The sequence below is a fragment of the Notolepis coatsorum genome, assembly GCF_963971535.1.
Source record: "Notolepis coatsorum genome assembly, chromosome: 3".
Lineage (NCBI taxonomy): Eukaryota > Metazoa > Chordata > Actinopteri > Aulopiformes > Paralepididae > Notolepis > Notolepis coatsorum.
Genome location: NC_140167.1, coordinates 15,936,349 through 15,964,115, shown reverse-complemented (window position 1 = coordinate 15,964,115; position 27,767 = coordinate 15,936,349).

Sequence of the window (27,767 nt, the reverse complement as noted above, 5' to 3'; positions counted from 1 at the left end):
CACCAGGTACCAATAAGGCAATCAGGGCAGATAGACAGGAAATGACCATCGGGTAACGCTAGGGCTTTTGCTCCCAGCTGAGAGCAAAACCCCAAACGTTACAGCCTCAGCTTCAGCCTGCTTACATGTATGGCACCCTGGGGGCGACAGTGGCTCGGGAGGTAGAGCAGTCGTCTGGTAATCCGTAGGTTCCCGGTTCGATTCCCTGCTCCTCCTAGGCAGCGTGTCGAAGTGTCCTTGAGCAAGACACTTAACCCATAATTGCTCCTGGTGAGCAGGTCGACTCCTCGCATGGTCGCCTCCGCTGTCGGTGTGTGAATGTGTGAGTGAATGGGTAAAACGTGAGGAACAAAAGTGTAAAGCGCTTTGGATAAAAGCACTATATAAATGCAGCCATTTACCCTTTATTTACCGTTTACCCAAATTCACAAACACCAAATAGCCTTGATATTCTGAGCACACAGGCTGGTATTCTGCAGACGTCTTTCTCTCTGTAAGATATTTTATTGTTTGGAAAGAGAACCATCTAGACTCAAACCAAGTCTCTCGCAGAAGAAGCACTTAATTTAACGGCCGAGTCTCAACAGTCGTCACATTATACGGTTCGAAGCAGCGAAAGCGCTTTGACTCAACCATTAAAATTGCCCGTCTATTCAGTTAAGACGTTTGGGAACCGCTGCCTTAGAGATTTCATAAAAGCCACAGTCGATCCAAGGGGTTTCATTCATTCCATACGCTTTAGAGAGCAGAGCTCCGATAAAGAAGAATAAGTCACTGCCGTTAAAAAAGAAATAATCATAATAAAAGACTATGCAACACACTTTGTACATTGTTTTTATGAATCTGTAGCCTATAAGGGATACTACGAGACAGGATGTGGGGTTATCGAAAATGAATGCAAAAACACGAGGGCTAATTACCCCATGGAGCTCAGCAGAGTCTAGAAAAGGCTGGTAAACTAGTCTATTTGTATGTATAATATGCACATCATTAGGGCTGTTGCAGATTTGTCTTTGGGCTTTGAAGCTTCAGTACTAATTATCTAAGCTTAAATATGTTTTCTGAAAGTTTTCATGACTAAAATGTTCTTGAATGTCTGTGAAGAAATTATTTTGTAAATTAGCGTTAGGTCAGTGTTTCTATAAGATGGTTCTTGTGCTGATGTAGGCAAATTTTTGGAGTGGTGAAAACACTACCATAAAAATAATCCTAATAGAATTAATGGTAAAGATAATGCTTACATTTACATTTACATTTAGTCATTTAGCTGACGCTTTTATCCAAAGCGACTTACAAGTTCTGTACGACAGGTCATCAGGAAGGGCACAACTCTATTAGCTGAGCAACAATGTTCATCAAAGTGTTGAGTGCTACAGTGTAGGTTAGTATATTAGGACAAGTGCATGGCAGTAAGGTTAGTTATTAATGCTTGAAACCACAGTGGAAGCAATACTTCTATTCTGTGTGTATAGTGTACAGCTACTGATGCTTACTGTACATAGACACACACATACACTTGCACGCATATACACTCTAAATTGAATAGATTTCTAAACCTGAGGCCAGGACATAAGATTGCAACACCTATAGTATTGTCTGTTGCTCCCTCCATCTCTCTCTCTCCCTACACCCCTCTCTTCCTCTCTCTCTCCACCCCCTGCTCCTCTTCCCTTGTGAAACCGGTCTTATTTGACATGCCCTGAGTGGGAGTCGAACCCCGGTCTCCCGCACCGCGGGCGACATCGCAGACCACTATACCAAGAGGTGAATTCACTTCTAAGTAATGGGTCTGGATGCCTTTTAAGGGGAGTGAGTTTACTTGCAGTACCACTACATGCCACAGTCACTTCACACAACACATGAAGTCCATCGTGACTGTGGATATACTCACGGACCTCCGTTACACTTGCTCTCCCTCCACCCCTTCTCTTCCTCTCTCTCTCTCTCCCCCTCTCCCCTCTCTCAAATGTCCTTCTCTCTCTCTGCCCCCCCCACATCTCTACCATAAGGATCCTTTAGTCGGGCGGCTACGTGGCGCAGTGGGCAAGGCGCTTGCAACGAATGCTGGAGACTAGACTCGAGCCCCGCTCTCCACATTGCTTTCAGTTTAGCTGGTCGTCCACAGTAATACACATTGGCCGTATTACGGGGAGGGAAACTGAAGGGTGGGGATCGGGCGTTGTGGACAGCGACTCCTACAGGTCGGTTGGTGCGCCTGCGCAGTAGAATCAAGAAGCGACGGGGGCGGGGCCCCTCCAAAGCCCAGACCCCCGACGCTGAAAGATCGAGCCGCGCAGGTGAAAAAATGCGACGGCTGTTACCTCGAGTATCGGAGGGGACTCGTATAGCACGAGTCCCCTCCGATACTCGAGGTAACAGCCGTCCACATTGCAGCCGGCTTGTGGGAGGCAAGAAACAGCGTTCGAGACAGGGGAGGGTTGAATTGGACGATATGAAAATTGGGATGGGAGAAAAATAGAAAATGGGAGAAAAAGTGGATAAAAAAAAAATGATCCTTTAGTCCTCTCCCATCATCCCCGGGCCCTTGGGGGCCTCCTTCCTTTCACCACTCCGCCCCCGACACCTCAGCCACATAACCCATTAGGGAAGATCCCTCTGCAGTAATACTTATATTGACTCCCGGGTTTCATCATGTCGTCGTCCCCGGACGGGTTTTAAACATTGGACACTGCATTAGCCGCCCCAACGGCAAACACAACCCACGGTCAACACTGATAAGTGGCTGTGTGTCTGTGGCTACGGGCTACTGTAGCTCGCTCTTCTCTCTCCGTGAGAACGACTGCGGAACACACACAGAGTGAGAACACAGTCCGATACGTTGCAACCGATACTCTCCGCGCTGCTGGATGACCCGGGAGGCTGTGTGTGTGTGACGCGGCTAGCTCATGGGCTAGCGAGCGGGCGCTCAGCGTGGCGGCACGAAAGCTTCGCGTTCCCTTGCAAATGTGTCGCCCTGTCGCCAAGTCGTTGTTTGTGATGTCATGGTGCGGTCGGTATAGGGGTGTTTGTACAGACAAGTGCGTGTCATCATCATCATCATCATCATCATCATCATCATCATCATCATCATCATCATCATCAAACCTTTATATAACTAGAAGGGAAAAAAACTATTGAGATTTCAAGGGTGATCTGGCCAAAAAGGCAAGCACGAATTATGTCATACATATACATAACAAAGCACAATACACATACAAGTTGTCTACCATACCGCCAAGATAGAAATAGAAAAATTTTATTTTGCTTAATAAAATAAAATACAAGCTCAATAAAACAGTAACAATCAACCCGAGGGGGGGGGGGGGGGGGGGGGGGGGGTGACGGAAGGGAATCAAATCAAATCAAATCAAATTTATTTATAGGGCCCGACAACACACGTTAATGTCCCCATGGGCCGTACAGGTCTTCTTTAAACAAGTCAAGAAGACAACATAACAATAAGTCAAGAACAGAACAAGAGCACCATAAGGTCCAAACATTTTTTAGATGAATGCAAATAAATGAAAGAATGCAAGCACTCCCAGACATACCCCACGCGAAGGTAAGGAAAAACTCACTAAAACCTAACAATAGGGAAAAAAGCTCCACAGGCAGTGTGGAGGAGAGAAACCTTAGAAGGGCCATTCAAGGGGGGATCTCCCTTCTTAGATGTTGGTGATAGTAGTGTTGCAGACGGACAGTTGGTAAGCATGCACTCATGTGTGTGGTGAAACACAGACGAGTGCATGCAATAGCAACTGTACATTTTGAAAAATTAAAGATAGAGCTAATAGCGATAGCAACTGAACATTTTGAAAGAAAGACGCGGATTGATGTGAAACCGAGACAGAGCGATTTTCTCTCTTGAGCAGCAGCGATCGAACGAAATGCCAACTGTTCATTACGCCGGCCGCCCGATCGGATCCGCTTTTTGGAATTGTTTGCTCTCCTGCCCCTCCTCCTCCTCCTCCCACAGGTACAGTTAATTAAAGAGGGATTGTGTTCACTTCTCGCCGCGCGGGCAGAGATTACGCGTGGCCCTCTTTCATCCTGTCAGATAAGTCGCTCGGCAGAGGCGTTCTCCTCAATCTGCTTTGGGATTTTAATTACACTCTGCAAACCGAGAGGATCGGGGAACCTGCTTTGTTTTTTTTTTGAGAGAGAGAGCTGCTTTAATCAAGCTCGGGCTCAACTCCGGCAGGTGTCGGCAGGGAAGGCAACACAATATATAAACCGCTCACGCGGGGGAACGAGCGTCCCATTTAATTAAAGCATCAACAACTTCACCTATTCTCTGCGTACAGTGGTTTATGGTGTAGATTTACATGAGTTAATACAATGTGCGACATGGGGACGTTTTCGCGAAAAGGTCCAAGTCATTATCTCTTTGGAGGCTCTGCTCTTGCAAAGTCCCCCATGCACCGGAGGCAACGTTTTGGCGCGTTGCCAAAAAAAACACAACGTAAGACACCCGAACGAGAGAGCTGTTTCAGCGAAACGGCCTGGTGAAAGGACGCCATCAATCTGACAGTATAGCTTTGTTTGTTCCAATCCAAATGGTTTGGGTGTGATCGAGCAAGCTGAAGCTGTAAACCGTCATTCTAACGGTCGGCTGTGTGCAAAAAAAGAAAAGAAAAACCTTTTAGAAACTTTTTGTTCCGACACAAACGGCCCATTTGAAACATATTAGGGCAGAATAAACCCCTGCTCCTTCGAGTTATAACTAAACTGAATGTTTAATGATATTTTGATTTCGGCGGGAGCTCGGCTGGGCGTGCTTTTCCTGGGATTGTGTCAACGGGTGACAGCTGGAATTCGCCGCCGCAGACACGGACGCCAGTTCCCCTGATTCATATCTATGTAGGAATGAATTGAACCAGCGAGTAGCGTTCATTATTCAGTCCGTCGTCTAACTTTAGCAGGCTTTGTGTATTTTGGTCTTCAGCAACCCGCCCCCCCATTAATAAGTGAAGTGATCCACACTACAGATGAGCCTATTAAACACTTCCCTTCTCTCCCCCTCTCTCTGGCAGTGATGATATTCTGAGCACATTGCGCATGCTGCAGAGAGGAGCCCGCTGCCCTCTGGGGCTTTGCACTCCTTCAGAACAATGTAAATAATACATCTTATTGGATTTGAAAAAAGGCACACCGTATACTTCGCTGAGGAAATATCATAGTTCAAATACCACGCAACAGGCCATGTCATTGACGGAAAGAGTGTGTGCATGCGTGCGTTTGTCTGTGTGTGCGTCTGTGTGTGCGTGTGTGTGTGTGTGTGGGGGGGGGGGGGGGTTAAATGCGGAGAAGCGGCATTGTTTCCGTTTCATATTGTCATTACCAGCAGAAATAACTGAGCTGTCTTCTCATGCCAAGTGAATGATGGTCCTCCTCTCCACTCGCTGCTCCCCGCTGCTGCCGCTGCCATTCAGCGGCTGTGCAAACAGAACATGATTTAGTCCGGTGGCCGGGGGGATGTATTTGAGAAATAGCCCGAAAACTGGAAGCATGGAATAACATTTGGGGGGGGGGAGGCTATAGACTTTTTCCTTTTTTTGTTATTTCAAGTCCTGCCACGTCACTGAGCAAATGTAACCCAGAGTTCCAGGGCTGCTCGGCGAGGCGTGCCGGCTTCCTCAGCTGTCTGCCCCCTGTCCACGAACTGTCCTGATTTACTGGCATCCCCCTGACATGACGCTTGGTAGCCGGGGAACATACTTTTGATCCCCCGACGGGCGAGAAGAAGAATCCAGGCGACAGCATTGTTTGTGTCTCCGGCGGCGAGTCGGAGCCGAGACCCAAATATAGGCAAGAAGAGGAGAGCTTGTGTCGGCTGAAGAGAGGATACTGCTGTGGTTTAGACTTTATATACTGTAGGTCAGTTACTGTATACTGGTACCATGGTATCATGGTATTTATTGCATGGTATCTATTTGTTCTTACACATTTGCACAACCTCTCTACCTCATTTCTGCATTTCGTATTTTTTTTGGCATTTTGTACATTTTAGTTTTGTATATTGTATATTTTGTATATAGTGTTTGGTCCTTACTTGTTTTTACTGTATGACGCACAATCTTAGGAGGCTCATACAGAACCAAGCATTTCACTGTAATGTACCTTATGACAAATAAAACAAAACTTGAACTTGAAACTATTTCCAATAAAAGTATCATGGTGTTTCCAAAAAGGTATGATGGTATTTCCATAATTCTTTTGAGTCACTATGATGATGGTAATGACCAAACAAATATGGAAATACCATCAGTATTGTGATTTTAATTGGATTATACCACAGTATTATTTAAGTACAAAAGTACGAACGTGGTGATGGTAACTTCATGGTAAATGGTGTATATACCATGGCTGGGTACAGTGGTAAAGATTACAATTGCCATCATTCATAATACCATGATACTTTTTTGTAAAGGAGTTTACATTTGACCCAATCATTTTGTAATGCATGAAAAATAAAATAAAAAAGAATACAAGCCAACCTAGCTCAAAATGAATTGCTGTCCCAACTAACAGAAGATGCTTCACAGAAGCCATTTGACAATAGCGTTTGTGAGGCGACATGTTTCTGATTGGTCGCTTCTTGGCGGTGGCTTCCATTTCTTCCCGCGGGCGTCAGGTAATTGACCGTTAGCGGAGCGTAACGTAATCACATAAAAAGGATGTCAGCAGTAGGTGGAAAGGTCTGGCTAGGGGCGGGCCTTCGAAGCAAAACACTAGTCTCTAGTCCAATGAGAGTTGCGAGAGAATGCGCCACACTGATCCGAAACTCGAGGCTCGAGAACCACCCTGGCATAATAATGAAGTTAGGGCTTTGTGTTTACTGTGATGGATTATCTAGCTTTTGTGTGATTTTCACTTTTTTTCTCTTTTTTTTCTCTCTTTATGAATACATTAGAATGGATGGCAGCAAATTACTTCTTCACCACCACTGGTAGCACCGTAGAACCCAACCTTGGGCTACGCAGGCTCAATGGCTACCATACACTGGCACCAGGCACACATCACACTACACAATGGCTTAACGGCTCAGGAGACAGGGATTGATATCAGCCAATTAAGGGGGGAGGGATGATTAGGTGGCCTTGATGTCAGAGACCCGATTGGGAATTTGGCCAAGAACGTCGAGGAACCCCCTACTCTTTGCGATAGGCGTCCTGGGTTCATTAACAACGAGACCTTGGTTTCGCATCTCATCCGAAGGACGGCACTCGCAGCTATATGGTGTAACCGTAACAGGGGCATTGTTACTGACTAGTCCAGAGGACAGAGTGCCCCCACACAACACCACTTTCTGACAACGGCCTTGACCGGGGCTCGAACTGGTGATCTTCCGATCATGAGTCCGGAGCTCTACTCATGTAGCCACGCTGCCGGATGCTGATGTCCTCACCGACGTTGACTGAGGAAGACAAAAACAACAACAACAACACTGTTATTATTAGATTACATTAGATTCAAATGTATTGTCATTGTACAGCACAAGTACAGTACAACGAAAAGAAGTTTGACATCCAACCAGAGTGCAAATGTAACAGTAAAGTGCAACAGTATACAATATACAGGTGGTTAAACTGGGTGTAGTGCTACAGTGTACAGAGTTGTGGTATTAATATGTACAGTGATACAGGTATAAGGACACTATGGTAGTAGTCATACTGGCCAGAAGTGTAACTAGTATTATCTTTTAAAGGTAGAATCTGTAATGCCGTCAAACAGCAAAAGAGCCCTGCTTGGTTTTTTTGCTTTTTATTTCAAACTTTTTTTTGTCTGACATTAAAAAACATAACTGATTATACTGTGCATTTCTCCAGACTTCTCTTGGCAGAGCCTGATGTGTGGCCAGCAGTAGCAACCCCTCCCCCAACCCCACTGAAATCCAACCCACACAGCCTCTTTTGCCTAGCGGTCGCTGTTTGACGACATTACAGATTCTACCTTTAATAGTCCAGGTAGACACTCCCACTCCACACTTAACCCTTTCACTATCACACTATAGAAGGTTAACCCTTTCACTACCACACTACAGACGTTTAACCATTTTTATCACCAAAAGAGCTTGTTTGTGCCACTGAAACAGAAATCTGAAATTCCCGCGAGACGTGAGTTGTTGCATGAAGAGAACACTGGTCAGCTGTGGAGCATGAGAGCGTAACCGCAAACACTTGGTTGCATTGAAAGCTAGCTTAGCGTTATCTAAAAGATAAAAACAGTTAGCTTAGCATTATCTAAAAGATAAAAACAGTTAGCTTATCGTTATCTAAAAGATAAAAACAGTTCGCTTAGTGTTATCTAGAAGATAAAAACGGCGGTTTGTGTTTGTGCATTTCCAAATTGTGCCAACAACATGTCGCCCACTTTGCGTAGCGTTCACTTGATACTGACATGCCATTCCATGAGACCTACTGCAGACAGAGTGAATGTAATTATTACAAATGGTAACTGACTGTTTTGAATGACAATACGCAATTAGCATTGGGTATATTGCTGTGCATTGTTATGTCTGCGGACATAATAAAATAGGTAGTGTGTCTGTGTGTGTGACTATATCTCGTTATTACTGCTGCCATGTATTTTAAGATGTGTTCTAAAAATGTATTTCCCTACTACTACTTGAGTAATTCATAAGAGTACTCGATCTGGCAAAACATTACTCGTACCCATCCCTAATAATAATAATAATAATACATTTTATTTATTATTATACTTTTTAAGAGCTTTTCACCAGTTCAGCCCATGCTGTTAACAGAATCAATAGAAATCGATTTGTTTATCTGTGCAGCGTTGGCCTAAAGCAGGCAGCTTGGGGAGGATGCACTAGGAGCCACATGCGCTCCTGGGGAGGTGCACTCAGCGGGGAAAGGATGGGAGGAAAGGACGAGGGTAAGGGGACCTTTTCGAGGAAGCTGCCTCCAACCCGGTGGAGGAGCCTCTGAAAGGACGGTGGAGTAGCCTCTGAAAGGACGGTGGAGGAGCTTCTGAAAGGATGGTGGAGGAGCCTCTGAAAGGACGGTGGAGGAGCCTCTGAAAGGACCATGGAGGAGCCTCTGAAAGGACGATGGAGGAGCCTCTGAAAGGACGATGGAGGAGCCTCTGAAAGGACGGTGGAGGAGCCTCTGAAAGGACGGTGGAGGAGCCTCTGAAAGGAGGGTGGAGGAGCTTCTGAAAGGACGATGGAGGAGCCTCTGAAAGGACGGTGGAGGAGCCTCTGAAAGGACCATGGAGGAGCCTCTGAAAGGACGGTGGAGGAGCCTCTGAAAGGAGGATGGAGGAGCCTCTGAAAGGACGATGGAGGAGCCTCTGAAAGGACGATGGAGGAGCCTCTGAAAGGACGGTGGAGGAGCTTCTGAAAGGACGGTGGAGGAGCCTCTGAAAGGACAATGGAGGAGCCTCTGAAAGGACGATGGAGGAGCCTCTGAAAGGACGGTGGAGGAGCCTCTGAAAGGACGATGGAGGAGCCTCTAAAAGGACGATGGAGGAGCCTCTGAAAGGACGGTGGAGGAGCCTCTGAAAGGATGGTGGAGGAGCCTCTGAAAGGACGGTGGAGGAGCCTCTGAAAGGACGATGGAGGAGCCTCTAAAAGGACGATGGAGGAGCCTCTGAAAGGACGGTGGAGGAGCCTCTGAAAGGATGGTGGAGGAGCCTCTAAAAGGACGGTGGAGGAGCCTCTGAAAGGACGATGGAGGAGCCTCTGAAAGGATGGTGGAGGAGCCTCTAAAAGGACGGTGGAGGAGCCTCTGAAAGGACGGTGGAGGAGCCTCTGAAAGGACGGTGGAGGAGCCTCTGAAAGGATGGTGGAGGAGCCTCTGAAAGGACGGTGGAGGAGCCTCTGAAAGGACGGTGGAGGAGCCTCTGAAAGGACGGTGGAGGAGCCTCTGAAAGGAGGGTGGAGGAGCCTCTGAAAGGACGATGGAGGAGCCTCTGAAAGGACGGTGGAGGAGCCTCTGAAAGGAGGGTGGAGTAGCCTCTGAAAGGACGGTGGAGTAGCCTCTGAAAGGACGGTGGAGGAGCCTCTGAAAGGACGGTGGAGTAGCCTCTGAAAGGATGGTGGAGGAGCCTCTGAAAGGGGGAAAAGGTTTCCGTCAGCACTTAGAGTCTCCCGACGGAGTGGGCCTCCGGAAAGGGGAAGAGATCACGTCACGACAGGCTCCACCCGGTGGAGAGGCTGCTGTGGAGAGACCGCTGTGGGGAGACCGCTGTGGAGAGACCGCTGTGGAGAGACCGCTGTGGAGAGACCGCTGTGGAGAGACCGCTGTGGAGAGACCGCTGTGGAGAGACCGCTGTGGGGTGTCCGCTGTGGAGAGACCGCTGTGGTGTTGACCGCTGTGGAGAGACCGCTGTGGTGTTGACCGCTGTGGTGTTGACCACTGTGGAGAGACCGCTGTGGTGTTGACCGCTGTGGTGTTGACCACTGTGGAGAGACCGCTGTGGTGTTGACCACTGTGGAGAGACCGCTGTGGTGTTGACCACTGTGGAGAGACCGCTGTGGTGTTGACCACTGTGGAGAGACCGCTGTGGTGTTGACCACTGTGGAGAGACCGCTGTGGTGTTGACCGCTGTGGTGTTGACCACTGTGGAGAGACCGCTGTGGTGTTGACCACTGTGGAGAGACTGCTGTGTTCAGGCCGCTGTGGGGTGACTGCTGTGGGGTGACTGCTGTGGGGTGACTGCTGTGGGGTGACAGCTGTGGGGTGGCAGCTGTGGGGTGACCACTGTGGCGACTGCTGTGGGGTGTCAGCTGTGGGTTGGCCGCTGTGTTGTGGCACCTGTGGTGTGACAGCTGTGGGGTGACCACTGTGGAGACTGCTGTGTTGTGGCACCTGTGGTGTGACAGCTGTGGGGTGACCACTGTGGAGACTGCTGTGTTGTGGCACCTGTGGTGTGGCAGCTGTGGGGTGACCACTGTGGAGACTGCTGTGTTGTGGCACCTGTGGTGTGGCAGCTGTGGGGTGACCACTGTGGAGACTGCTGTGTTGTGGCACCTGTGGTGTGGCAGCTGTGGGGTGACCACTGTGGAGACTGCTGTGTTGTGGCACCTGTGGTGTGGCAGCTGTGGGGTGACCACTGTGGAGACTGCTGTGTTGTGGCACCTGTGGTGTGGCAGCTGTGGGGTGACCACTGTGGAGACTGCTGTGTTGTGGCACCTGTGGTGTGGCAGCTGTGGGGTGACCACTGTGGAGACTGCTGTGTTGTGGCACCTGTGGTTTGGCCGCTGTGGGTTGATGGCTGTGGAGTGACCACTGTGGGCCGCTGTGGGTTGACCGCTGTGTTCAGGCAGCTGTGGAGTGGCCGAGTGCCTCCCATTCCAGTGGGAAGCTTTACAGAAAAAGGACATAATTATTTAGAGATTATTAACAAATACAAATAAAACAAATGACAAATAAAACAAAACTTGAAACTTGAACTTGAAAACGATTTTTTCTTTTGTATTTCCGAAGGAGGGGAGTGAGTCTGATATGAGCGGGGAGAGAGAGTTCCAGAGGGTGGGGGCAGCAGTGGGATAAGGCCCCGTCACCCCAGGCTCTGTTTCAGTCTTTGCTGTGTGGAGGTGTGGTGGTTGACTTTGGCCGATGATGTGAGGCTGGATATAGGGGCCTAGTGCTGTGGAAGGAGAGGAGGAAGACATTATGGAGCGCTGTTTAGGTGACGAGGAGAAGTTTTAAGTAGATGCGTTGTTCTACTGGGAGCCAAAGGAGTTGTGGAGGAACGGGGTGAGGAGGAGCTTTAAGTAGATGTGAGGTGTGGAGGAACGGGGCGCGGTGGTCTCTGGTGTGGGTATCTGTTAGCATGCAAGCAGCAGCGTTCTCTGGACATTATTTTCTTCTTCTTTTCTATTGTTTGATTGATGAAATTATTTTCGTATTATTATTCTTATTTCAATATGTCAACTATTTGTGTGTTTGTGTGTCTGTGCATGTGTGTGTGTGTGTGTGTGTGTGTATATTTCATAACATCACTTTTTATTTGAAAGTGTCCATTATACCCTCATCCTTTGTGTTTGACTCTTTGATTTCTGGATTTTTAAAATATGTGTTACTTTTTTCAATTAAAAAATATATATAATCTTTGGATATGTATGTATGTATGTGTTACGGACCCTGTCCTTATGTATGTGTATAGAGGGAGTAATGTATGTTATCTGTTGTGTGTGTGTATATAGGCATGTTTTTGTTTGTTCTGTTTTTGTCTCCCTCCTGTGTAACATCCCATTCTCAGGTGTCTCCCAGTCCCAGTTGCATCAGCAGCTGGTCAATCAGCAACTCACCCCAGTGCAGCAGCAGCTGAGGCTCGTCAGCGATCAACCTTCTCTCTCACTTCATATGTCCCATTGTGTGCAGTGTTAGCCAGAGCTCTGTCTGTGTGTTGGTGGTAACTATGTCTCTGTGCTTTTGTTGGTAGAGCTCTCTCTGTCTGTGTGGTAATAGAGCTGGTGAAGGCTCTGGCACTTTGTGCTGTTAGTTAGTTTAGGAGGTATCTTTAGTGTTGTGTGTTCTGTAGAGCTGTGGCCTTTTAGGCATTCGGTTGGTGTAGAGCTGGTACCTAAAGCTCTGGTTATTTGTGCTATTGTTTAGTGGAATCCTTGTATCTTTTGGTGATTGTAATACATTTCTGTTTATCCCATAACCTGTGTATACTTGTTTCTCTCTTTTGTGTCACCCAGCCTATGGTGATTGTTTTTCTTGTGTATTAATCTTTTGTTTCGCACACCGGGACATTGAGGACAGGAAGATACCCTGGGGTCTACATTTTTGCACAACGTAGGTGACTTGATGTTAAAGACACCAGCCTTAGAAGTGAGCACCGCCACCTGTACTTTTGGGCGTCAGCGCCTGTAAGGGGGGGGGGGGGTGGGATTTAATTTCCTTTATATTTCATTTGGTGCCACTGGTAGTCCTCCTTGCTCTCTGTGTTGCTGTGTTTATAAAATAAATACTATTATTTTGCTAATTGTTTCATGGTTTTGTGTCACTGCACCACCTACCCTGTCTGTGGCCTTGTGTTGCGTCTCCTTACTGGGGTACGTAACAGTATGTATGTTTTTGTTTTGTTCTGTGTAGACCCCAGGAAGAATATCTGTTGTCTAGGTGACAGCTAATGAGGATCCGAATAAACAATACTGTTTAATATTGTAGTTGTCAAATCTTGAAGTGATTAATGTGTGGATAAGGGGTTTTAGAGAGAGAGAGAGAGAGAGAGAGAGAGAGAGCGCGCCGGATGGAGGCGGGCAATGTTTTTTGAGATGACACAAGTCGGTTTTAACGATGCAAGTGTGTTCGGTGAGGGAAAAACAGGCCAGTGATAATGTCTTCCGATTTATTGCCGTTTAGCTTGAGAAGGTTGGCGTGCATCCAGGTTTTCCATGACCTTAACACGGTTTGTGAGGGTGGAGTGGGTGGTAGTTATCGATTTAGTGGAGATGTAGTCGCTGGGTGTCATCTGCATAACAATGGGACTGAAGATCATGCTGGCATATTATTTTGGCCAAGGGGGAGGATGATGAAACGGAGGGACCCAAGTATTTACACTAAATTAAATATTTAGAGAAAACAGAAGATGGTCAGAGAGGATAAATAAAACGTTAGTATGTTAATAACGGACTAAGCTTGTGAAAATTATATATGCGCCCCAACTTCGGTCTGCGATCTTGCACCTTGAGACTGGCTGTTACCAAGGGGTTACAGAGGAAGAACAGCTTTGCGATTACTGTGATCTCAATACAATTGAGTTTTTTTGTCCTTTGCATCATGACTTATGTTTAAAGCTATTCAACAGGTCGTAAATCCCTAGACTTGATCTGGTTAAGTGATGCAGATCAACTCAAATCACTCTCTGAACACACACGTTATTCGCATTTTCCGACGTCTCAGGGAAAACATGGGATAATAATAACACATTTTCTCAGCTTGTGTGATACAAATAGTCTATTATTTCCTTTTATTGTTGCGTTCACGATGCAGTTAACAGTTACGGAGAATGTGATGTCACAATGATTTTGGCATATTATGAGACACAGAAATACATTCCACTCTGTCATTCATTCATGACTGAGGGACAGGTTTAGAAGTGGATTTGCGCTGTAGAGAGGGTGCATCATTTCTCTCTGTGCCATTCTAGGGTATAATATTACACTTCAGGCCACTGTATCCATTCATTGTGTGTGTGTGTGTGTGTGTGTGTTATCTCACAAATTTATCCAACATGAATTCTTTGTAAAGTAAGCAGGATTTAACCAGCTCTGCTGCGTGAGACCCCCTACACTACAGGCTCCTCTCCCTTTGGAATACTGACTGCTGCTCCACTGCTAGCGATGGACACTGTATGTTAATGTGCTGGTGGTGTGACAGTGAATAATTGCACATCGCCACACACACATGTGTGTGTGTGCATGTGCGTGCGTGTGTGTACGTTGTACACGCGCATGCTCAGTCATAATGCGTGTCTGCAGGTCAGCTTCTGCTGAGAGAGATCATTAGCACTAATGTGGGCTATCCTTTGCTCCACCCTCCCCCCTCTCTCTCCACCCCCTAACCTCTTTAGAGGCGCCACGTTTTGGGGAAAAGGTCACCCTGTGAAACTGGAAACTAATGCTGGAACATTCTGTAGCGTATAACTTCTTTCTCCCACGCTCATTTATCAAGGCAATACACTAACGCTGTCATACAGAAAGAGCTTTAATATCATGCAGTGGGAAACATTTCAGCGTGACACACGGTACTAAGTCGTTAAAAGCGTTTGACGTGTGTGTTTCATTAATCAGCGTTAATTAAAGTTTCGACCCAACGCGTCGACGGCGAAGCGCTGTTTTACAAATGCGGAAATGTTGATAAATGAGGCTCATTATGTGAATATCATCCTGGAGTAGCTCTAGTCAAACAGGGGCCTGTTTATTATGGGATGTCCCGTTGAAGCGTGATGGCCTGCGGACTGAAGCCGAATGTACTGTCTGGGCCGCGTGCGTGCGCGTTCATTCCGTGCGCCGCCCTTCGTGCGCACACCCCCGGCAGAGGGCCAGGCTCAAAGACAATCGCCTCGTTCCCAGGCAACAAGGAAGCTGCTAGATTGCCGATTTAAAAAATTTGCTTTTGGAGTTTGTTAGTTTTAAATTAAATGTACAAATAGCTCTGTTACAAGGATACTGATCTAGAGTAACTAAGTCATTATACAGCACAAGTACAGTACAGCGAAAAATAAGTTTGGCATCCAACAATTGAGTGCAAATAAACAGTGCTACTACTACTAATGAGTATAGTGCTAATCAGATGTATGTACAGCCTACTACAGCGTTGTAGTATTAATATGTACATTTAATTTCAAACCTTTATTTAAAGTACAGTGATGATAGGGGTATAAAGACACTATGGTAGAAAGTCATACTGGCCAGCTGCGTAACTAGTAAGAGTAGGTAAGGGATATGTACAGATATGTAAAAAGGATTATATGCAGGTATGTACAGACAGATAGATATATACAGTAAGACTATATATATACAGTATATACAGCATTATTGTACATGAGTTATATGCAGGTGTATAAGTAGGTATATAGAAGGATTATATGCATATTCAGACAGATATGGATATATATATATATATATATATATATATATATATATATATATATGCTGTAAATATAAATATTAAATGTATATGGTATATACAGCACTCTTGCACATGCTATCATACAGAGTGCATATTGTGTATCATATCGGTGCATGACAATCTTTTTGGGAATAATTAAGAATGACTTAGAATCTTTTAAAAGTGTGTAATACAAGTGGCGGTACGTTTAACACATTCCCTGCCACGCTTCTATCCAGCAATGTATGATCACTGCCACCAGTCTAAGCCTATGGAGATGTTCACCTTCTTTGCAGGGCTATAACTTTTTAAATTGTATTGCTAAATTGACATTACTATGGCCCATTCAACATCGATTATCTATTGTTCAGGATGTAAGAACGTTATACTTTTTCATTCATAGATTCATACGAAAATACCGTCTAGAATATAAATATGTTTTTATCGTTTTCTGCAGTAATTCCTAGAACGTGAGGTATAGACATAAACGCATATATAGATCATCAACTGCCGTTTGTTACCGATACACGTTATATTAAAAATGTCAACTGTACATGATCCTAAACGTTATGACTGATCATGCGCGGATGAACGGGGGGGGGGGGGGGGTCGTTTATAATTCCGTGATCGTCAGTAAATGCTTTATGTAGTATGGGTGATATATTGATCAGAGCAGTTTGCATGAATAATAATAAACACTCACGCTGAAAATGACGTCAGCGTCCTCTTACCGTTCGCCGATGAGACTGGAGGAAAAAGATCCCACTTATTTGACGGTGATCTACTCGATCCATTTCAGGTTTGTATAATAATAATAAACGCCCAAATCATATCGATTATTGAGTTATGGCAGCGATCCATATACACGATGTGTGTCTAGAGTCCCGCAACAATATGTGAGTGCCGGACGCATTTGCCCGGTGCACCGAGATCACCAGAGATCCATTTCCGGTTGTAACTCGCCGATCATCCACCAGGCGGCAGTATTGAAGCGTTGCAGAGTTGTGCAGGCTTCCACTGCATCAGACCAGGCTCTGTGAGGGCATTCTGAATACCATGGCGAAAAAATTAAATATGATCTCAATAACGTCGTGGAATGGCAGAATTAGCATGACCTTGAAACACGTTGTACGACGTTTATGGCGCAGGATGTGTTAATTAGTCTCAGCCAGCCTCCACTGAAACAGATTCATCTTTGTTTTGTTGACAAAACAGATTCCAGATTGTGAGATTCCACAGGAAGTCCCGCCTCATTGCTCTCAAGCCCGATCATTACCTCTGCAGCAGCAGCAGCTGTAGTTAGATCTTTCATGAGGTGCGCAGTGTGTCTTGAGAGCCTCCTCTCCGCGGCCTCCACGCTCTCCGTTTCAGCACAGGGAAGAATTAAGCCCGCCGGTACCGGGGGGAGTTCCCCGGCGTTCGGTTTATTAATTCACACGCACTTTAATGGAAGCCTTATGAGCTTGCTTGAATGTCGGCTTATATTATACAGTACATGTGTGATGGGAGGCGCACACTTGATAACGCAAAGATTTCACCGCTCTCTGCATGAACGCCCCCCCACCCCCCTCAGCCTTTTACATCTGATATTGTTCCTGCGAGTGAACTGACTATAATATTAATGGCACAAGGGATCATTACATCATATCTTGTGTATTGGTACATAATAGATTAGATAATAATAGATATATTTTTTTTATCTTTTATAAATGTATAGGAGCAGCGGTGGGAAAAGTACACAGTTCCTTTACTTATGTAAAAGTATACCCAGATAAAATAGTATTCTGATCAAAGTGAAAGTCAACCGTTTCAAAATTCTAATTAAGTGAAAGTAGAGAAGTAGCCTACTTGATATTATAGTACCTATTACATATGACGTTCTTGTATTCTAGTGCTTGGGAGCATTCAATCCTTGAACCATTGACCTCTACAGGTTATGTTAAAGTGGTCCAGTTATGCTGCTCTGATTATGTCCTTTAGAAGGAAGTACTAATCATCTTCATCCTTCAAAGTAACTAGTAACTAATGGGCTCAGATAGATTAGTTGTGCTGCCCTCACTATATGTTCCAGTTATATAAATTGACAGCCAGATAAACGCCCTCTTGACACCATGACTCTGAAGAGACTTGAATCCTTGTCCACAGGTTTAATGATGTTGCAAGGAAGGGTAAAACTGAAACATACAAAAATGTACATAATCAATAATATGCTTGCTTTATGAAACATACAAAATGTACATAATAAATATTATGCTTGCGTTAAACAATTTCCCCTTATCTTCAATACGAACTAAATCACATATTTTAGTGTCTTACAAGTTACATGTTATTTATCAAATACGTATTCTGACCTAAATGTAACATATTGCATCCTTTTTAATATGTACAGTAGCCTATCAATTGTACATGCATTTATATCTAGTATTTATTCTGGAATGGACTAATGACAGTGTGGGACTAATGACAGTGTGCTCATTAGGCTTGAGCGGTATGACGGTATTGCGGTATGACGGTATTACGGTATACCAGGATATTTCGAGATCCCGCCGGTATGATTCTCAATACCGTGACGTCACAGACTGCTATTACACTGACACAGAGTTGATTGTAGTGCACAGCACACGCCAGCAGAGGGTTACATGGCTATCGTTCCGGGAGCTAACGTTAGTACCTGGCTGGTGCTGGCTGACTGGCTATCGTTCCGTGAGCTAACGTTAGTACCTGGCTGGTGAATGAATGAATGAATGAAAACTTTATTTAACAGATTGCAGAATGGGTACAATACAGTACGGCTCAATACATACAATTGTTAAGGGGATGCAGACCTGAGAAAGACGTTTGTCTTGTTTCCATCAGGGTCCCCCATTTTCAATTCATATAGACATATATGACATACATGACATACAGATAGTCAGTACTGCTACATCTATACATTTATGACATACCAGATTTGCAAATACAGTACTGTTTGTGATACAGAAGGAGTCAAGAAAAGGGAGTATATACATTTGACGTAGAAACTGTACATTGGAGGAGGTTGGGTGGGGGGGGTTGGGTACATTGGGATATTGACAACCATACTGGGTAATTTACATTGGAGGTGGTTGGGGGGGGGGGGGGGGGGGGGGCGGGGGGGGGCGGGGGGCACACTGTATAAACAAGTAACACTGTACATTGAGGGGGGGGGGGAGGAGACACTGTACAAACAAACACAATTGTACATTGAACTATTGACAAAACCATACTAGGTAAATGACTGTACATTGGAGGGGGTTGGGTTAGGATATTTACAGGGGCCAGTGTTGAATTGCAGTCTCCCGTAGGTGTCCCTTGAGAGAGGTTTTGAAAGTGGGTAGTGATCCACATTCCTTTACAGCTTTGGGTAGGGCGTTCCACATTGATGTGGCATAATTGCGAAACGTGTTTAGTCCCTTATTTGAGCCGAATCTGGGTTTAACATGATTTGTGGAGCTCCCTCTGGTGTTGTGATCGTGGTATTCACTGACCTTTGGGAAGTATTTTGACATGTACATGGGTACCTTGGTCGTGTAGTGTATCTTGTAGACCAGGCCCATTGCAAGTTGTTGTACTCTGTCGTCTACTCTAAGCCATCCTAGGTTGTCGAAGTGGGCAGGGGTGAGGTGGGTTCTAGGAGTAAGGTCAAGCAGTAGTCTGACCAGTTTGTTTTGAGATGTTTGTAATTTTGTTTTTAGCGCCTTTGAGGTGCTTTGGTACCATGAGGTGCAAGCATAGTCGTAGTACCCCTGAATGAGTGCTCCTGCCAGAGTCTTCAGGGTGTTCTTGTTTACCAGAGAGGAGATCCGGTACAAGAATCGAGTTCGTTGGTTGACTTTTTTTATTACATTGGATGCCATTTTGTCACAGGAGAGATTAGCCTCTAGGATGGAACCCAGGTAGGTAATTTCATCTTTCCTTGTGACAATATTGTCACCCACTGTAACTGAGAAGCCGTCGGTCTTGCTGAGTTTGTTATTTGAACCGAAGAGAATGGACTCTGTTTTGCCCATGTGTAATGATAGTTTGTTATCAGCGAGCCATATGCAGATTCTGCCTAGTTCCGAGCTGAGGGTTTTTTCAACCTGTAACTTGTTCTTGTCAGAGACCAGCAGGGCTGAGTCGTCCGCAAACAGGAACAAGTTGCAGTCACAAGCTGACGACATGTCATTTGCATAAATTAGGAACAGTAGCGGTCCTAGTATGCTTCCTTGTGGAACACCACAGCTCACTGTGAGGGGGGGGGATAGGGTACCGTTTACCTCCACCATCTGTTCCCTCCCCTCAAGGTAGGATTGCATCCAGCTCACTGATAGACTATCAAAACCAATTGCTTTTAGCTTGTCAATCAGAATGGAGTGATTGACCGTGTCAAAGGCCTTTTGTAGGTCCAGCATAACCATGCCGCAGTATTTGCCTGCGTCCACCTCTTGTTTGATGTGGTCATTCAAATAGAGAAGGCATGTGTCAGTGGAGTGGGATGTTCTGAAGCCAGATTGGAATTCGTAGATTAGATTTTTTTCCGCTAGGTACTTTTCGACCTGTTCGTAGACTATTTTTTCCATGACTTTCGAGATGGAGGTGAGAATAGAAACAGGGCGGTAGTTGCCTGGGTCTAATTTGCTGCCCTTTTTGTGCAGAGGCACAAAACTTGGTGCTGGCTAACTAACTGGCTATCGTTCCGGGAGCTAACATTAGTACCTGGCTGGTGCTGGCTAACTAACTGGCTATCATTCCGGGAGCTAACGTTAGTACCTGGCTGGTGCTGGCTAACTGGCTATCGTTCCGGCAGCTAACGTTAGTACCTGGCTTCTTTTTTGCATGTTCGACGGAAGAAAGTCATTGTCAAATTACTATAGTATTGTCTCCATAGCTATAATATAGAATATAGATATAGCTCTACAAACAAGGTGATGCACTCCTATCTTTAAAGCGTGGCATAGCTAGAACGGGACCCGGCTAATCCCTGGCGCTGAATGAGTTAAAAGCATCCCGATGTGGCTTGGTCTTACCGTCGGACTGCAAGGCATTCTGGGTATGTTCATTACATTAGGGCCTGTAGTCTCCCCCTGGCCCCTTCTCCTGCTTACCAATGATGTCGTCAAGCGGTAAAGCGGCCAGGGGTCTAAAATTCGGAACTTAACTTTTAAGCACTATTACACACTATTACAAACACTAGGACTATTACATTTGCACATATACTCAAAAGTGTGAGCATCTGAACATGACACTGTACATATTTTTTGCAAAATGCTGCACAATTGCACAGCTATTCCACTGTGTTGACAGAGTCACCTGGGGAGCAACAATAACTTGGTCATGACGACAAGGTCCTTCTTTAGCCTTTGGCGTGGTTTATTATTTCACACATAGCTTATGCACCATGAGACCTTCTCTCTGTGAGAGGCGACGGAGGAAGCGACAGAGGGGGAGGGAACATTCCCTTAAATACCTCTTACCTGACGTCAGCTCCAATAGCTACGTCTCCTTGCGCCTATAGCGCCCTCTTGTGCAAACAGTTAAGCATGCAATCATATATAACACATAAACTCAACACACTGCATTTTTATTCTAATTTAGTGTATATATATTCCATTTTATTTTATTCAACTTGAATTTACCTTTTTCTACTTGAATTGACTACTTGCTTTGTAAGTGTTGATGTTGTCTGTTAATGTTGAAGCACCAAATGACTAAGAAACATTCCTTGTATGTGCACGCTCACTTGGCAATAAAGACTTTTCTGATTCTGATATGTTGTGCTTTAGTCAGACATATTTCCTTCCAGTCTTCCAGTCAGCCCTTCTGTTACACATCCCTGCAGCTGTTGTGTCATTAAATAATGATGAGGTCTGGGTCAAATGGTTGCCTGTTTGGTTCTTGCCACATTGTAGCAGGAATCACAGGGTATGGGGAATGACAAGTACTGGATCCCTGGTGCCTCTTGCCATGTTTGTGAGGTCATGTCCAGGCCTCCTGTACCATATGAAGGCTGTGTGTAAGCATGCATACTGTACACACCAAGTAAAATGCCTAATTCATGTACATATAACATACGTGGTGAATACAAGTTGATTCTGGTACTTATACTCACCCAGTACTTGAGACTGCGGTGGTCCCAGCTCATGTGATATTCTGTTGGAACTGCTCAGTTTTCCATTCCTCTCTACCCCATGTGGAAAAACCACATGAATTTCACATGTTTAAAATAAATAAATAAATAAATATATATATATACAGTATATATATTGGACTTCACTTGAGTACACAACACTGCTAGTGATTGCCAGAGAGATGAAAAATGTAGAGAAAGCAGAAACATTGCATACATTGAAAAAGTGGAACACAGAGCAAGCTTACGCAGACGGAATGTTCCATATATATATATATATATAAAAAAAGCAAACTTCTGACAAAGAATTTATAAAACGAATACGCTTTAAAAGTGATTACTCTCACTGCAATATAATCAAGAATCTTGTGAAATCTATGTGCATTGCAGTACGTATAATACTAGGGGTTAGGGGGCTTGTACCTGGGGGTCCACATCTCAGAAGACCTGACATGGACAACACACATAGACTCAGACGTAAAGAAGGCGAAGCAGCGCCTCTACCACCTGAGACAGTTAAGGAAGTTCAGAGTATCGGGGGAAGATACTCCAGTCCTTCTACTCCGGAGCTGTAGAGAGCATCCTGACTGGAAACATCACTGCCTGGTATGGAAACAGCAAGGCACAGGACAAGAAGGCCCTACAGAGAGTGGTGCGCTCAGCCGAGCGTACCACGGGTATTGCACTACCACCCCTGCAGGTCCTATTATAACAAGAGGTGCAAATCCAGAGCCTGCAGAATAATGAAAGACCCCCACCACCCCAACAACAGCCTGTTCAAGCTGCTGTGGTCAGGCAAACGCCTGTGCACACCAGCAACTAGGACAGAGAGACTTCGGCTCAGCTTCTTCCCCCAGGCCATCAGAGCCTTGAACACTGAACTCTCCACACACAAGCACACATGAGCACACACACGACACAGACACTGTATACGCTCACACACTAACAGTCACTTTAGCATGAACACACACACACACATGCTGCACACGCCCACACTTTCACTTTACACAATGAAAAGGTCACTTAAAAAAAAAGAACAGGAGTGGTTCTTGTATAGTAAATAGATGGATATAGCAAGATAGCATAAGGATATATAGTATAACTGTAGATTGTATAGTATAGCATTGTATAGTAGTGTAGGACAGTGGTTCTCAAACTTTTTACACCAAGTACCACTTGAGAATGTAGCTGGCTCTCCAAGTACCACCATACGACCGACGTTAAAATACAGTCTATTCAGCTATGCACAGTTCACACAGGAGGCAAATGTATTCTTATTTATTGCATTTTTAAACCAATAAATACAAAAACACCTGTTCTCTGTATTTTAAATATCTCTCTCTCACACACACAGCATGTTGTTGTCCATTGACAACTCACATAAGCCTAATGGGAAGGGTGCGCCTGTCTCTGTGAACACAGTCCTTTGATGTCTAGGGCAATCGAGGTCAGCTTCAGTCTCAGGTCTGGCTCAGCATTCAGCCTGCTTCTGTATTTGGTTTTGATGACAACAAAGTGAAGAGAAGCCTTTCTCGCACAGATATGTGGTCGCAAAAGGAAGGAGAAGACAACTCTATTAAACTCTCCTGCTCAGCCACAGTTAAGTCCTTTGGCATTTCAGAGGCTTCCATGCTGAATGGGCTTCTCAGCCAGCTGTTGGCTTTGGTCATCACTGGAAAATACTGGCGGAACTGTTGTCTGAGCGAGACAAGGTGTGCAACCATGTTGTCCCTCACTCCATCATCAAGGGCCAGCTCGTTGTCAGACAGAAAACTCTCTAAAGCGGGGAAAGCTGAAACATCACATACCTTGACTTTGTATTCAAAGAACTCCAACTTTTTCAGCATGGTCTGTCAGGTCGTTTAAACGGGAGAAAATGTCTGACAAGTATGCCAGCTGACTGAGCCACACTGTATCATCAAACACATCTGATAACGGGAAGTGTTTGTCCTGTAAGAAGATTTGGACCTCTTTGTGCAATTCAAAACGCCTCGAAAGCACTTTTCCTCTTGATAGCCATCATCTTACTTCTGTATGAAGCAAGAGTTGGACATGCGCGCTGCTGCCCATCTCATCACAGAGCACTTGAAATAGGCGAGACTGCATCGGTCGGGACTTTATGAAGTTCACAGTCTTCACAGCAGAGTCCAGCACAGACTTCAAGTCATCTGGCATCTTCTTCACCGCCAGCGCCTCACGGTGGATGCTGCAGTGACTCCATCGCATCTCTGGTGCCACCTGTTGAACACACAGTGAGAACATTAATAACCAACCAACTTTGGAAAAACTTGCCAACCTGGCTAAACTGGCATATTGACAGTAAATGTTCCTTAATAATCTCTGTATTTTAAACCAATAAATACAAAACATTTCTCACACAGAAAAATTAACAACTGTACAGTATTTCATCCAAACACATCTCTCCCTCCTCGCTCTCTCCTCTCACACACACACACACACACACACACACACACACACACACACACACACACACACACACACACACACACACACACACACACACACACACACACACACACACACACACACACACACACACACACACACACACACATTAACATTAACATTAATAATAGAATAATAACCAACCAACTTTGGAAAAATTTGCCAACCTGGCTAAACTGGCATACGCCTACCTGTTGAATCCGAGCTGCTACTCCGCTGTGGCGGACGGTCATAGCCCTCGCGCCGTCCGTGCAGACCAGACTCCAACACACCTTTTCCATTCAAGCCCATTCTCTTGCACAAACGCGTCCAGGAGCTGGAATATGTGCTCGGCTGTAGTTCTGGTCTCCAGTGGTTGACAGAACAGAATGTCCTCCTGAGCTGCACCATCATGTTCATATCGAACGTAAACCATCATATTGGCCAAATCTGCAACATCGGTAGTCTCGTCCAACTGGATGGAATAATATAGCGACTACTTACTTCAGTCAAAACATCTCAGGATCTTTCCCACATATCTCTTCTGGGATATTTTTACACAATTGGCAGACTGTTCGAAGTCCATACCTATAAAATGGTTTAACCTGCCTAAGTCTTTGTATTGTTGTCTGGTGCGTGCGATGATCAAATCCTCCACTTCTGTATTTTAAACATAGATCCTCTTTTGTATTCAAACATTGAATCACCCTTGTATTTAAACATTGTAAATCACCCACCTCTGTACTTACATTTACATTTACATTTAGTCATTTAGCTGACGCTTTTATCCAAAGCGACTTACAAGTTCTGTACGACAAGCCATCAGGAAGGGCACAACTCTATCAGCTGAGCAACAATGTTCATCAAAGTGTTGAGTGCTACAGTGTAGGTTAGTTTATTAGGACAAGTGCATGACAGTACGGTTAGTTAGGGTTAGATTTTTTTTTTTTTTTTTTTTTTTTTTTTTTTTTTAATTCAGATAATGGTTGAAGAAGTGCGTCTTTAGTCGACGGCGAAAGATTGGACGTGATTCGGCTGTCCTAACTGGGGTGGGTAGTTCATTCCACCATTGTGGGGCAAGGACTGAGAATAGGCGACTTCTCTTTGATGACCCTCCCGGAGCTTGGATAGGAGTAGGTCTGAGGCGGCCAGAAGATGCAGAGCGTAGGGGTCTTGAGGGTGTGTAGTTAGAGACCATTGACCGGAGGTAGGCGGGAGCGGTTCCCTTTGCCGCACGGTATGCTAGGTCGAGGGCCTTGAAGCGGATTCGTGCAGCAATGGGGAGCCAGTGCAGGTCCCTAAGAAGTGGGGTGACATGGGCCGACTTCGGTAGGTTTGAGATCAGGCGGGCCGCTGCGTTCTGAATGAGTTGAAGAGGCTTAGTGGCAGTGGCCGGGAGGCCAGCGAGCAGTGCATTGCAGTAGTCGAGGCGGGAGATGACTGTTGATTGGACGAGGAGTTGGGTGGCTTCTTTTGTCAGGAAGGGGCGTATCCTTCTGACGTTGCTCAGGAGGAATCGGCAGGTTCTGGTCGTCGCTGCGATGTGAGCAGAGAAGTTCAACTGGTCGTCGAGGACAACACCAAGGTTCTTGGCGGTCGGGGACGCAGTCACAGCTGCATTCTCGACTGTGATTGAAAGGTCGGTTAGGGGGGAGGATTTGGCCGGCAGGTGGAGCAATTCTGTTTTGCTTAGGTTCAGTTTGAGGTGGTTGGACGTCATCCAGGCTGAGATGTCGGACAGACAGGCCGAGATCCGCACAGAGACGTGGATATCTGAGGGAGGGAAGGAGAGGAAGAGTTGAGTATCGTCGGCATAACAATGGTAGGAGAAGCCATAAACATGGGATTAACATAAGATTAATTTCAGTATTTTAAACATGGTCTCTAGTCAGACTTTCAAACCTACTCTCCTGTATTTAAACAATTAGTCACCCTTCTTCATTATTTAAATATGGGGTACCCTCCTTCAGCATTTAAGCAATTTTCTACGAACCATACTTTGTATTTGCCGTGGCCTTCAATACCCTCCTGGCTTGAATACAACCATTTCCCTCCCACTGTCTGTCTGCCCTCTGGTAACTTGGTTGAATACAACCATTTCCCTCCCACTGTATGTCTGCCCTCTTCGGGGGACAATGTGGCCTCTTTAAAGGTCGGGTTTACCCCACTGGCTACCCTGTAGTAGTACTCAACGGGGGTAGGTGTACTGTCCTCCTCGTCACTCCCTTTCCTGGCAGAGTCTGTCAGATATTTTGGGGGTTTGTGTTCCCTTGAGGGATACCTCCCACTGCTTGGGGCACTTGACGTCACCCTCGGGTGCTCCTCGTCATCGCCCTCTGGGGGTTGCTGACTGTCTGTCTGTACAACTGTACTAAGTACACTGGGTTGATGTGTCTCTGTTTCTACACACCTTGCTCTGGAGTCCAGCTCTGACTCCTCTGTCTGTGTCTCGCTCTCACAGGTTGTCTTCATGACAAACTTGACTTTCTTTTGTGTTTCTGCACTCTCCCGTTACCGGGATGATAAACTAGGAAAGCAGGGCTTCCTTTGTCGTGTCCTACGAAAAATCCTTTTACATCCTTGGACTTGGGTTTTCCCCTGTCCTGCAGGTACGCATAACACACTGATCCAAATCGGTGCATTCTGGCTAGATTACACTTCTTTCCTGTCAGCGCTGTATACGGGGTGGTGCCCGAGTGCTTATTAAAGCACCTGTTTCTGGTGTAAGCGGCTTCTTGCACCGCATAATGCCACAGGCTCTTTGGTATGTTACTATCTGCTAGCTTACACCTAGCCATTTCGAAAAGGGTGTGCCATTCCCTCTCTGCCACCCCGCTCTGGTGTGTGGGATATGGACGTGACGTCTCGTGTCTTATCTTATACCTTCTCAACAGTGATTGGAACTCTCTGTTTGTGAACTCGGTTTCGTGGTCGGACCTCAAACATCTTACTGTACCATAAGGGGCTACGTCTGCCAGGAATTTCTCTGTGGCCTGGAGTGTGTCACTCTTTGCTTTGATAAAGTAAACAAACACTGCCCCTGTACACACGTCTGTAAAAGACTGTACATATCTAAAACCTCCTATGGACTCGTTGCTTACTGGGCCTGCTAGGTCCATGTCAACTAGTGCAAGTGGTACCCTTACTCTGTCTGTGGGATTTCTGCATCTCGGTTGGGTAAACTTCCCCGTTTTGCACATTGCATAATTTTTGTCAGGTCTACGCTTCTCCCCTTCAATGTGGTCTCCCCTTCAAACACTACTTGCAGTTTCAGTAAATCCTCGTAATTACAATGACCCATAATCTCGTGCCATGTCTGAATATCGTGACTGGCCGTCCCGCTACACACATCATCATTATCATTACACTGGTCGTTGTCATTACACTCCGTTATCAGATAATATATTCTCTGGTACATCTTTATGTCAAACCGGGTACCGTCAGGTTCTACAAGAACACTTTTACCTTTATCGAAGAATACCTTGGCACCGCTTGCAGTAGCAGCTATTACAGAGAATAGTCCTTGTGGGAACGATGGTACGTAGAGAGCGTTCTTTAATGTCACTGTATGCCGGCGCCCCATACTGTCCGTGAGGCATACC